Source organism: Sus scrofa, chromosome 2 (genome assembly GCF_054392235.1).
Source record: "Sus scrofa isolate SSC_HxYL_T2T_F1_AM1 chromosome 2, Sscrofa_HxYL_maternal_Yorkshire_Landrace_v2.0, whole genome shotgun sequence".
In the NCBI taxonomy this organism is placed as follows: Eukaryota; Metazoa; Chordata; class Mammalia; order Artiodactyla; family Suidae; genus Sus; species Sus scrofa.
Genome location: NC_139384.1, coordinates 66,613,495 through 66,627,827, shown reverse-complemented (window position 1 = coordinate 66,627,827; position 14,333 = coordinate 66,613,495).

Sequence of the window (14,333 nt, the reverse complement as noted above, 5' to 3'; positions counted from 1 at the left end):
ATGACAAGATACTATATCTAGGGAGTTCCCCTCATGGCACAGTGGTTAACGAATCCAACTAGGAACCATGAGGTTGTGGGTTCAGTCCCTGCCCTTGCTCAGTGGGTTAACGATCCTGTGTTGCTTTGAGCTGTGGTGTAGGTTGCAGACCTGGCTCAGATTCCGCATTGCTGTGGCTCTGGCGTAGGCCAGTGGCTACAGCTCTGATTCGACCCCTAGCCTGGATACCTCCATATGCCATGGGAGCGGCCCAAAGAAATAGCAAAAAGACAAAAAAAAAAAAAAAGATACTATATCTAGAAAGCCCTAAGGACTCCACACAAAAACTATTCAAACTGATCAATGTATTCATCAAAGTAGCAGGATAATATTCAGAAGTCAGTTGCAATTCTGTTTACTAACAATGAACTATTAATGCTGGATCTTTAACCCACTGAGTGAGGCCAGGGATTGAACCTGCATCCCCATGGATGCTAGTTGGGTTCATTAACCACTGAGCCACAATGGGAACTCTGGGTCAATTAACCTTTGACACAGAATACAAGAACATAAAAAGGGAAAGAGAGGAGTTGCCATGAGCTGTGGTGTAGTTTGCAGACACCACTCAGATCCCACATTTCTGTGGCTGTGGTGTAGGCCAGCAGATGTAGCTCCAATTGGACCCCTAGCCTGGGAACCTCCATATGCCATGGGTGCGGCCCTAAACAGACAAAAAAAAAACAAAAAATTGGGGGGAAAATAGTCTCTTCAGCAAGTGGTGCTGGGAAAAATATGTAGCTGAGGTTAAATCAGTGAAGCTAGAACACACCTCACATCTTGCACAAAAATACAATCAAAATGGCTTAAAGACTTAAATGAAACACAAGACCCCTTAAAACCCTTAGAAGAAAACATAGACAAAACATTCTCTGACATAAATTGCACCAAAGTTTTCTTAGGTCAGTCTCTCAATGCAATGGAAGCAAAAACAAAAATAAACAAATGTAACCTAATCAAAGACATAACATTTTGTATAGCAAATGAAACCATTTTAAAAATGAAAAGGTAACATTTGGAATGGAGGAAATAGTTGCCAGTGATGTAACTTACCAGGGCTTAATCTCCATAATATACAAACAACACATTCACATCAAAAATAAAAGAACAAAAAACCCAGTTGAAAAATTGATGGAAGACCTAAATAGACATTTCTTCAAAGACATGTGGATGCCTGGTAGGCATATGAAGAAATGTACAACATCACTAATTATTAGAAAAATGTAAATCAAAACTATAATGAGGTACCACATTATAACTGTCAGAATAGCCATTATTAATATGTTTACAAATAATAAATGCTGGTGAGGGAGTGGAGAAAAGGGAACCTCCTGCACTATTGGTGGGAATGTAAGTTGGTAACCACTATGGAGAACAGTATGGAGATTCCTCAAAAAAGTGAATATAGGACTACCATATGATACAGCAATTTCATTCCTGATCATATATCCTGACAAAACTACAATCCAAAAAAAGGTACATTCACTTATATGTTCAGAGCTGCACTATTCATGGTAGCCAAGACATGGAAATAAACTAAAAGTCCATCAACTAATGAATGGAGTAAGAATAAGTGGTACATGTTCCCTGGCTGGCCAAAGAGCCACAAGAGACCCAGAAGTGCAAGTACTATGGCTAGCCAAAGGAGCCACAAGGAGCCCAGTGGCACACATTTCATGACAGGCCAAAGGAGCCATGAGAGGGCTGGCAGAATGGTATTTGCCCCTGCAGCTACAGGGAGAAATCTCAAGAGCCTTGCTGGCAAAGGGAGGGACTGTAGGAACAACTGCTGGTGTTGCCAGCTACACGAAGTGGTCCTGAGAGCTGCCTGGTATTGGGAGGGGTTGCAGGAGCCACTACTGCCCCCATGCTACAAAACCAGTCCTTCAAACTGTGAACCACTGCCTCAAGGATGTCATACCTAGCAGCCATCTGGCTCCAGAAGAGATAGTGTGATAGTGCTGATCCCATCACTTGTTCTGGGGTACATATGAGCTACTATCATCCCTGAGAACTCTAGGACTGGGCACTGGCTGCTGCATCTACCTACCTGCTGTCAAGGGGACCATAAACAAAGAGATACACAATATGACATGGCAATGAAATAACTTTCATAAGACGGTATAAGACAAGAGCTTACAAAAACAACTAAATTAAGAGGAGATAGGCAATCTACCTGACAAAAGAATTCAGAGTGATGATGGTAAATATTATTCAAGATCTCAGAAAAATAATGGAGACACAAATCGACCTAAATAGACATTTCTTCAAAGACATGTGGATGCCTGGTAGGCATATGAAGAAATGTACATCACTAAAAGAAAATTTTAACAAGAAATTTTACAAGAAAATTTTAGCAAAGAGATAGAAGAAAATTTTACAAGAAAATTTTAACTTACAAGAAAATTTTAACAGAGATAGAAGATTTAAAGAACAAGTAAACTCAGACAGAAGCACAAGATCTGAAATGAAAAATACACTAGAAAGAATGACTACCAGGATAATGGAGGCAGAAGAACGAATAGTGAGGAGGAAGACAGAGTGGTGAAAATCACTGTCACAGAAAAGAATAAAGAAAAAAAGCATGAAAAGAATTCAGAATAGTCTAAGGTACCTCTGGGACAACATTAAATGTACCAAAATTCACACCATAGGAGCTTCATAAGGAGAAGAGAGAGAAAGGGCCAGAGAAAACACTCAAAGGTTATAGCCAAAAACTTCTCTAAATGGGAAAGGAAACACTCATTCAAGTTAAGGAAGCACAGAGAATCCCATACAGGATAACTCCAAGGCTAAACATAGCAAGACACATACTGATACAACTGACAAAAATTAAATACAGAGAAAAAAATTTAAAGGCACAAGGGAAAAACAACAGATAACATATAAGCCACCCCCCATAAGTATAACAGCTGATTTTTCATCAGAAATTCTGCAAGCTAGAAAGGAGTAGTAAAATATATTTAAGGTGATGAAGGGGGGAACCTAGAACCAAGAATATTCTACCCAGCAAGGCTCTCATTCAGATTTGATGAAGAAATAAAAAGCTTTTCAGACAAGCAAAAGCTAAGAGAATTCAACACCTCCAAACCAACTCCTCAGCTACTAAAGGAACTTCTCTAGGCAAAAAACGCCACAATTAGAAATAAGAAAATTGGAAAAAATAGCAAAATGTTAAATTGTTGACAGAATGGTGGTTACACGGCAGTTCATTATGCCCTTCTTCCTGCTTTTGTGTATGTTTTCAATGTCTATAATAAAAAAGTTGAAATAAATCAAAAAAAGAAATAAGAAAATTGCAAACGATAAAGCTCACTGTTAAAGGCAAAGATAATATTAAAGTAGTAAATCACCAATTTACAAATATTATACCAAAACTAGAATGCACAAGAAAATGAAAGGACAAATTCAGAACATTTAAAATGCATTTGAAAATAAAGGGGTAGCAACTAGAAACAATTCTGTACATATGCAGTTAGTTACATCAAAATCTAATGAGAACCACAAGCCCCAAAACTATAATAGGCACATGCATAAAAAAGAAAAAGCAATCCAAACACAACACTAAAGATATTCAACAAATCACAAGAGAAGACTACAAAAGAAGGGAAGTAAAAAAGCTCCAAAATATCAATCCAAAAAAATTAAGAAAATGACAATAAGTACATACTTATCCATAATTACATCGAATGTAAATGGATTAAATGATCCAACTAAAAGATACAAACTGGCTGAATGGATACCAAAACAGGACCCATAGATATTCTGTTTACAGGAGACTGACTTCAAACCTAAGGACACATACAAAAGAAGGTATTACATGCAAATGGAAATCAAAGAAAAGCAGGAGTAACAATACTCATCAGACAAAATAGCCTTTAAAATAAAGAAGGTCACAAGAGACAAAGAAGGATACTACATAATGATCAAAATATAAATACAAGAAGAAGACATAACAATTATATATGCACATAACCTAGGATCACCATAATATATAAGGCAACTGCTAACACCCATAAAAGGAGAAATAAACAGTAGCACACTAATAGTGGGCAACATTAACACCCCATTTACATGAATGGACAGATCATCCAGACAGAAAATCAACAAGGAAACACAGGCATTAAATGACACCCTAGACCAGATAGACTTAACAGACATTTATAGAACATTCCATCACAAAGTAGATTCATTCTATACATTCTTTTGGAGTGTACATGGAATATTCTCCAGGATATATCACATCTTGGGCCACAGATTAAGCCTTGGTGAACTTTTAAATGCTGAAATTATTTCAAGCATTTTCTCCAACTACAATGCTACTAGGCCAGCAGTCAACTCTAAGGGGAAAAAAAGGCAAAAACACAAACTCCTGGAAGCTAAACAATATGCTACTAAACAACGAATGGATCATTGAAGAAATTAAACAGGAAATCAAAAGATACTTAGAGACAAATGACAGTTAAATATGACAATACAAAACCTATGGGACACAGCAAAATCAGTTATGAGAGGGAAGTTTATAGCAATACAATCTTGCCTCAAGAAAGAAGAAAAACTTCAAACAACCTAACCTTACACCTTAAACAGCCAGAGAAGAAAAAATAGACAAAGCCCAAAATTAGTAGAAGGAAAGAAATCATAAAGATTAGAACAGAAATTAATAACATAGAGACAAAGAAAACAATCATCAATAAGATCAAGAAACCAAAAGTTAGTTCTCTGAAAAGATAAATAAAAGTGATAAACCTTTAGCCAGACTCATCAAGAAAAAAAGGGAAAGGGTTAAAATCAATAAAATTATAGATGAAAAAGGAGAAGTTACAACTGAAAAAAATACAAAGGATCACAAGAGAATGTAAGCAACTATATGCCAATAAAATGGACAACCTACAAGAAACAGACAGATTCTTACAAAGGTACAAATGGCCAAGATGAGCCAGAAAGAAATAGAAAATATGAATAGGCCAATCACAAGCACTGAAATTGAAAATATGATTTTAAAATTTCCAACAAACAAAAGTCCAGGCCCTGATGGCCTCACAGGCAAATTCTATCAAACATTCACAGAAGAGTTAACATCTATTCTTTTGAAACTCTTCTAAAAAATAGTAGAGGAAGGAACACTCCTAAGCTCATTCTATGAGGCTACCATCATCCTGATACCAAAACCAGACAAAGATACCACAAAAAAGAAGAAAATTACAGGCAAATATCACTATAAGCATATATGTATAAATGGAAAAGGGGAAAAAATCCACAGAGATGCAACAATTGTAAGAGAATAATATTAAGAAGAGTTAAATGCCAAAAAATAGATTCAATGTAGAAAAATGGATTAATTCTTAGAAACTGAATCAGGAAGAAATAGATAATCTGAACAAGCTGGCTGCTGATATTTAAATTGAATCAGGGGCATTCCCGTCGTGGCGCAGTGGTTAATGAATCCAACTAGGAACCATGAGGCTGCGGGTTCAGTCCCTGGCCTTGCTCAGTGGGTTAATGATCCAGCATTGCGGTGAGCTGTGGTGTAGGTTGCAGACGCGGCTCAGGTCCTGCATTGCTGTGGCTCTGGTGTTGCCCAATGGCTATAGCTCCGATTCAACCCCTAGCCTGGGAACCTACATATGCTGCAGCAGTGGCCCAAAGAAATAGCAAAAAGACAAAAAAAAAAAAAAAGACAAAAAAATAAAATAAAATAAATTGAAGCAGGAATCAAAAAATTGTCAACAAACAAATTTCCGGGACTGGACTGATTCACAGGGGAATTCTACTAAACATATACAGAAAAGTTAATACTTACTCTTCTGTAACTATTCAAAAGAAATAAATAGGAGGCAACAAACCCAAATTCATCCTATGAGGCCACCATTAATCTGATACCAAAACCACATAAAGACACTACCAAAAAAAAAAATGGGCTATAGGCTAATATCTCTAATAAATATGATGCAAAAATCCTCAAAAAAATTTTATCAAACCAAAGTCAACAATATTTTAAAATGATCATACACACATGAATAATTTTAAAAATCAATTTTATTTTTTACCTGAATATGAAAATAATATATTTTTACTATAGAAAGTTTGGAAAATACAGTAAAGCACAAAGAAGGAAAGAAAATTTAATTTTTCTGTCACCACCCAGAAAGAAAATGGTTATATAATATGATTAAATGGGATTTATTCCAAAGATTCAAGGATTATTCATTATCTACAAATCTATCAACTTCATGCATCACATTAATAAAATGAAGGTTAAAAATCACATGATCACTCAATATACAGAGAAAAACCATTTGACAAAATCCAAATTCCATTCATGGTAAAAATTCTCATCAAAGTCATTATGGAGAAAACATATCTCAACATAATAACAGCCATTTATAAGAAAAGATTCCTGGAGAGAGGACAAGATGGCAGAGGAGTAGGGAGACACGCTCGCCCTCTCCCACAAACACAACAAAAAAAGCACATCTACAGAATAAATGACTCGCACAGAACAGCAACCAATCGCTGGCAGAGGAACCTAAACTCCAATAACGGCAAGAAGTTCGTGACATTACTGGGCAGAACGGGAGAAAGGAGGAGAGTGACAGAAGGTGAATCCAAGCGGGACGGGCACTCCCGAAAGGGAACTGTGGAGGAGAAAGGGATCCCGCACCCTGGAAAGTCACCTACACGGGGGAAAGATCAAACGAACCGGAGGAATCTCCAGATGCAGAGAAGAATGTAGCAGTAGGTTGGAGTATGGAAAACCCAATCAAGAACCGAATGGACCATCTGAACTATGGGCAAAGACACCAAAAATTGACACGACTGGGTGGGGGCTGGGCACTGAATCCTCGGCTCCAGAGGCCATCCTTCTGAGTTGGGCTGCCCTAGGGAAGAGCCTCTTAGGTTCTCAGTGACCCAGAGAGCTGCTCCAGCCCCCAGGGGGTGCTGCACTCCTGAGGAACAGCTGCCCAACACCGCCAACCCCCTGCAAGAACCCCACAGCCTAAAAACACCAGAGCAAGCTCTGCATGACCAAGTGAAATCTGCTACCATTGTGGTGTGGACCTCCCAGTCCTGTCTGCCCTCAGGAAGCCCTCCTTTGCTTCAAAGAAACACTGTGAGCCCCATCAACACTCCAGAAAAGCCACACTGCCTCAAAAAAGGCTGACCAACAACACCAGCCCTCAGGAAATATTCCACGGCACTGACAAGGCAAACACTGCCCGATAACGGAGAGTACAACTCCCTCAGGAGAAAGAAAACAACAAGCAAGATGAAGAAGTGGAGAAACCACCCCCAGTCAAACCAACAGGAGAACTCACCTAAAACAGTCAACAATGAAACAGATCTCGGCAGTCTGACAGACCTGGAGTTCAAAAGAGAAATAGTGAAAATACTGAAGGAATTCAGAGAAGATATGAACAGTACTGCAGATACCCTCAGAAAGGAACGAGAAAATATAAGGAGGAGCCAAGAAAAACTAGAACATTCATTTGCAGAGATGCAAACTGAACTAGGCCAGTAAAAACCAGAATGAATAATGCAGAACGAATCAGTGATATGGAAGACAGAATAATGGAAATCACTCAATCCGGTCAACAGACAGAAAACTGAATCAAAAAACGGAAAGCAATATAAGATACCTATGGGATAATATAAAGCGGGGCAATCTACGCATAATAGGAATTCCAGAAGGAGTAGAAAAAGATAAGGGGATGGAAAATATATTTGAAGAAATTATCGCTGGAAACATCCCAAATCTAAAGGATACTGGATTCAAGATACAAGAAGCACAGAGGGCCCCAAACAAACTGAACCCAAACAGACCCACACCAAGACACATCATAATAAAAATGGCAAAAGTTAGTGATAAAGAGAGGATCCTAAAGGCAGCAAGAGAAAAACAGAATGTTACCTACAAGGGAACTCCCCATAAGGTGATCAGCTGATTTCTCTACAGAAACACTACAGGCCAGGAGGGAATGGCAAGAGATATTTAAAGTGCTCAAAGGAAAAAATATGCAACCTAGAATACTCTATCCAGCAAGAATATCATTTAAAATAGAAGGGGAAATAAAAAGTTATTCCAAAAAACTTAAAGAATACAGCAACACAAAACCCAGGTTAAAGGAAATATTGAAAGGGCTTCTCTAAACCAAAAAGAAAGGAAGGAAAGGGAAGAAAAAAGAAAAGAAAAAAAAAAGAAGAGGAAGAACTAGGCCTGAGGAAACTGCAATAAGAGAGCAGTCACTCAAATAAGCCAGCATACAGATTTAATCATGAACATGCTTCAAACAAAATAAAATTAAAAAGAAAAAAATAAAAAAGAGTCATCAAAACCATAAAATGTGGGCAAGGGATGTTAGTTGGTAAATAACCCTTTTTGTTTGTTTGTATGTTTCTCTTCTGAATTTTAATATAGTAATGAAGTGTTTGAACTTACAGGACCATCAGGCTAAAACACACAATTGTGGGAAGGGGTTAGCATACTTAAAAAACAGGGCAACCACAAGCCAAAACCAAATATTGCATTTGCAAAAAATGAAAAAAAAAAACACACTCAAGCAGATAATAACAGGAGACCATCCAACCAAAAAAAAAAATGGAGAACCATAGAATCAACTGGAACACGAGGTTCAAATGGCAATAAAGAATCACCTATCAATTATCACCTTAAATGTCAATGGACTGAATGCCCCAATCAAAAGACACAGAGTGGCTGAGTGGATAAAAAGGCAAAAACCTTCAATATGCTGCCTACAAGAAACTCACCTCAGGACAAAAGATACATATAGATTGAAAGTGAAAGGGTGGAGGAAAATATTTCACGCCAATAGATATGACAGAAAAGCAGGAGTCACAACGCTCATATCAGACAAAATAGACTTTAAAACAAAAGACATAAAAAAAGACAAAGAAGGACACTACTTAATGATTAAGGGATCCATCCAAGGAGAGGATGTTATTATCATCAACATATATGCCCCAAATATAGGAGCACCCAGATACATACAACAAATATTCACAGACATAAAGGGAGATATTGATGAGAATACAATCATAGTAGGAGACCTTAATACCCCGCTCACATCAATGGACAGATCCTCTAGACAGAAAACCAATAAAGCAACAGAGATCCTAAAGGAAACAATAGAAAAGGTAGACTTAATTGATATCTTCAGAACACTACATCCAAAAAAAGCAAAATAAACATCCTTCTCAAATGCTCACGGAACATTCTCAAGAATCGAACACATATTGGGACACAAAGCGAATCTCAACAAAGTTAGGAGCATAGAAATTATCCCAAGTATCTTTTCTGACCACAATGCCATGAAATTAGAAATCAACCATGGGAAAAGCAAAGAGAAAACACCTACTACATGGAGACTACACAACATGCTACTAAAAAACCAATGGGTCAATGAGGACATCAAGAAGGAAATTAAAAAATACCTTGAAACAAATGATAATGAAGACACAACCTCTCAAAATCTATGGGATGCTGCGAAAGCAGTGCGCAGAGGGAAATTTATACCGATACAGGCCTTTCTCAAAAAAGAAGAAAGATCCCAAATTGACAACTTAACCCTCCACCTAAATGAACTAGAAAAAGAAGAACAAAAACGTCCTAAAGTCAGCAGAAGGAAGGAGATTATAAAGATCAAAGAAGAAATCAATAAAATAGAGACTCAAAAAACAATAGAGAAAATGAATAAAACCAAGAGCTGGTTCTTTGAAAAGGTGAACAAAATTGACAAACCCCTGGCCAGACTCACTACAAAGAGGAGAGAAAGAACCCAAATAACCAAACTTAGAAATGAAAAAGGAGAAATCACAACGGAAATACAAATTACAGCAGAAATACAAAAAACCATAAGAGAATACTATGAACAACTATGTGGCAACAAGTTTGACAATCTGGAAGAAATGGACAACTTTCTAGAATCTTACAGCCTGCCAAAACTGAATCAAGCAGAAACAGACCAACTGAACAGACCCGTCACTATAAATGAAATTGAAGAGGTCATAAAATCACTCCCTACAAATAAAAGTCCAGGACCAGATGGCTTCACAGGTGAATTCTATCAAACATATAAAGAGGAATTGGTGCCCATCCTCCTTAAACTCTTTCAAAAGGTTGAAGAAGAAGGAATACTCCCAAAGACACTCCATGATGCCACCATCACCCTCATTCCAAAACCAGACAGAGATACTACCAAAAAAGAAAACGTTCGCCCAATATCACTGATGAATATAGATGCAAAAATTCTCAACAAATCTTAGCCAACCGAATCCAACAACATACCAAAAAAATTATACACCATGACCAGGTTGGGTTCACCCCAGGTTCACAAGGATGGTTCAACATACGGAAATCAATCAGCATCATACACCACATTAACAAAAAAAAGTCAAAAATCATATGATCATCTCAATAGACGCAGAAAAAGCATTGGACAAAGTCCAACATCCATTCATGATCAAGACCCTCGCCAAAGTGGGTATAGAGGGAACATTCCTGAATATCATCAAAGCCATTTATGATAAACCCACAGCAAATATAATCCTCAATGGGGAAAAACTGAAATCCTTCTCACTCAAATCTGGAACAGGACAGGGATGCCCACTCTCACCACTGCTCTTCAACATAGTTTTGGAAGTCTTAGCCACAGCAATTAGACAAACAAAAGAAATAAAACGCATCCATATAGGAAGAGAAGGGATAAAACTGTCACTGTATGCAGATGACATGATACTATACATAGAAAACCCTAAGGACTCAACCCCAGAACTCCTTGAACTGATTAACAAATTCAGCAAAGTGGCAGGATATAAGATTAACATTCAGAAGTCAGTTGCCTTTCTGTATACCAGCAATGAAACATTAGAAAAGGAATACAAAAATACAATAGCTTTTAAAATTGCACCTCACAAAATCAAATATTTCAGAATACACCTGACCAAGGAGGTAAAGGACCTATATGCCGAGAACTATAAAACTTTAATCAAAGAAATCAAAGAAGATGTAAAGAAATGGAAAGATATTTCATGTTCCTGGATTGGGAAAATCAATATTGTGAAAATGGCCATCCTACCCAAAGCAATCTACAGATTCAATGCAATCCCTATCAAATTACCCATGACATTTTTCACAGAACTAGAACAAACAATCCAAACATTTATATGGAACCACAAAAGACCCAGAATTGCCAAAGCAATCCTGAGAAACAAAAACCAAGCAGGAGGCATAACTCTCCCAGACTTCAAGAAATACTACAAAGCCACAGTCATCAAAACAGTGTGGTACTGGTACCAAAACAGACAGACAGACCAATGGAACAGAATAGAGAATCCGGAAATCAACCCTGACACCTATGGTCAATTAATCTTTGACAAGGGAGGCAAGAACATAAAATGGGAAAAGGAAAGTCTATTCAGCAAGCAAATGCTGGACGGGCTGTGGAGAAAAGGGAACCCTCCTGCACTGCTGCTGGGAATGTCAACTGGTACAGCCACTATGGAGAACAGTTTGGAGATACCTTAGAAATCTATACATAGAACTTCCATATGACCCCGCAAACCCACTCTTGGGCATCTATCCGGACAAAGCTCTACTTAAAAGAGACACGTGCACCCGCATGTTCATTGCAGCACTATTCACAATAGCCAGGACATGGAAACAACCCAAATGTCCATTGACAGATGATTGGATTCGGAAGAGGTAGTATATATACACAATGGAATACTACTCAGCCATAAAAAAGGATGACATAATGCCATTTGCAGCAACATGGATGGAACTAGAGAATCTCATCCTGAGTGAAATGAGCCAGAAAGACAAAGACAAATGCCATATGATATCACTTATAACTGGAATCTAATATCCAGCACAAATGAACATCTCCACAGAAAAGAAAATCATAGACTTGGAAAATAGACTTGTGGTTGCCTGATGGGAGGGGGAGGGAGTGGGAGGGATCGGGAGCTTGGGCTTATGAGACACAACTTAGAATAGATTTACATTGAGATCCTGTTGAATAGCATTGAGAACTCTGTCTAGATACTCATGTTGCAACAGAAGAAAGGGTGGGGGAAAAATGTAATTGTAATGTATACATGTAAATATAACCTGACCCCCTTGCTGTACAGTGGGAAAATAAAAAAAAAAAAGAAAAGATTCCTTTACAATCAGGAACTAGACAAGGATGCCCACTCTTTCTTATTCACTCTTTTGTTTTACTAAATTATAGTTGTTTTACAATGTTGTAAAAACATCTACTGTACATCAAAGTGATCTGTTACATATATATATATGTTCTTTTTCTCAAATTAAATTTCAGAATGTATAAGCAATGAGATACTACCATATAGCACCAGGAACTATATCCAGTCTCTTGGGATAGAACACGATAGAAGGATGCCCACTTTTGCAACTTCATTTAACATAATATTGGAAGTCCTGGCCACAGCCATCCTCCAAGAAAAAGATATAAAAGGCATCCACATTAGAGGGAAGGAAGTAAAACTCTCACTATTAACAGATGACATCATACTATATATAGAAAACATTAGGATCACCAATAAAAATCTATGAGAACTAATAAATAATTCACCAAAGTACAGCATGCAAAATTAATATGCGAGAATCTGTTGCTTTTCTATAAAATAAATGAAATATCAGGGAAAAAAGCAAGAAAATGATCCAATTTATAATTGTGTCAAAAGAATAAAACACCTAAAAATAAACTTAACCAAAGTGAAGGACCTATGCTCTGAAAAGTACAAAACATTGATGAAGGAAATATAAATAAAAGTTAAGATATTCCATATGCATAGATTTTAATAGTTAATATTGTTAAAATATGCATATGACACAAAGAAATCTACAGATTTAATGCATTGCCTATCAATATACCCATGACATTTTTCAGGGAACTACAGCAAACATTTCTAGATTTATATAGTACCACAAAACCACAAATACAAGGCAATCTAGAGAGAAAAAAGCAAAGCTGGAGTTATCATAGTCCCTAACTTCATACTACACTATAAACTTCAGTAATTAAAAGAGTATAATACTAGAGTTCCCACTGTGGCACAACAGAATCAGCAGTGTCTTGGGAGAGCTGGCACATAGGTTGGATCCCTGACCCAGTACAGTGTGTGAAGAATCCAGCATTACCACAGCTGCAGCTTAGTTTATAACCGCAGCTTGGATCTGATCCCTGGCCTGGGAACTCCACATGCCATGGGGCAGCTAAAAAAGAAAACAAACAAACAAACAAACAAAAAACAGTATGGCACTGTTTTGACCACAGACACATAGAACAATGGAATAGAATAGCCAGAAATAAACCCATGCACATATGATTAATTAAAATATGAAAAATGGCACAAAAACATATCTTGGGTAAAAGGCTTTTTTTTGATAAGTGATGTTGAAAAAATTGTACAGCTACATGTGAAAGAATGAAATTAGAACATTTTCTTATATCATATACACTACTCAATATAAAGATCTAAATGTAAGAGCAGAAACCATAAAACTCCTAGCAGAAAACGTGCATTGTTTTCTCATATATTTCCTGGCAGTACACTCATTGACAAAGTCCTGGCAACATTTTTTGCATTTTTCCCATTAGGCAAGAAAAGCAAAAATAAACAAATGGGACCTAATTAAACTTAAAAGCTTCTGCACAGTGAAGGAAACCAATGATAACATAAAAAGACATTCTAGTAATGAAACAATATTTGCAAATCATATGTCGGATAAGGGATTAATATCCAATATACATATGACCTCATACAACTAAACATAAAAAAATTTCAAATAGGCATAAAACCCAAATAGATGTTTTTGGGAGGGATTGGGAGCTTGGGCTTATCAGACACAACCTAGAATAGATTTACAAGGAGATCCTGCTGAATAGCATTGAGAACTATGTCTGATACTCATGTCGCAACAGAAGAAAGGGTGGGGGAAAAAACTGTAACTGCAATGTATACATCTAAGGATAACCTGACCCCCTTGCTGTACAGTGGGAAAATAAAAAAATAAAAAATAAAAAAAAATTTTTTTAAATAAATTAATTAAAAAAAATTGCATGTATATGGCCAACATACACATGAAAATATGCTTAACATCACTAATCATCAGGAAAATACTAACTGAAACTTTAATAATATATCACTTCTCATCTGGCAGAATGGATATAGTAAAAAATCCACCAAATAATAAATATTGGTGAGGATAAGGAGATAAATCCTAGTACACTGTTGATGGGTATGCAAATTTG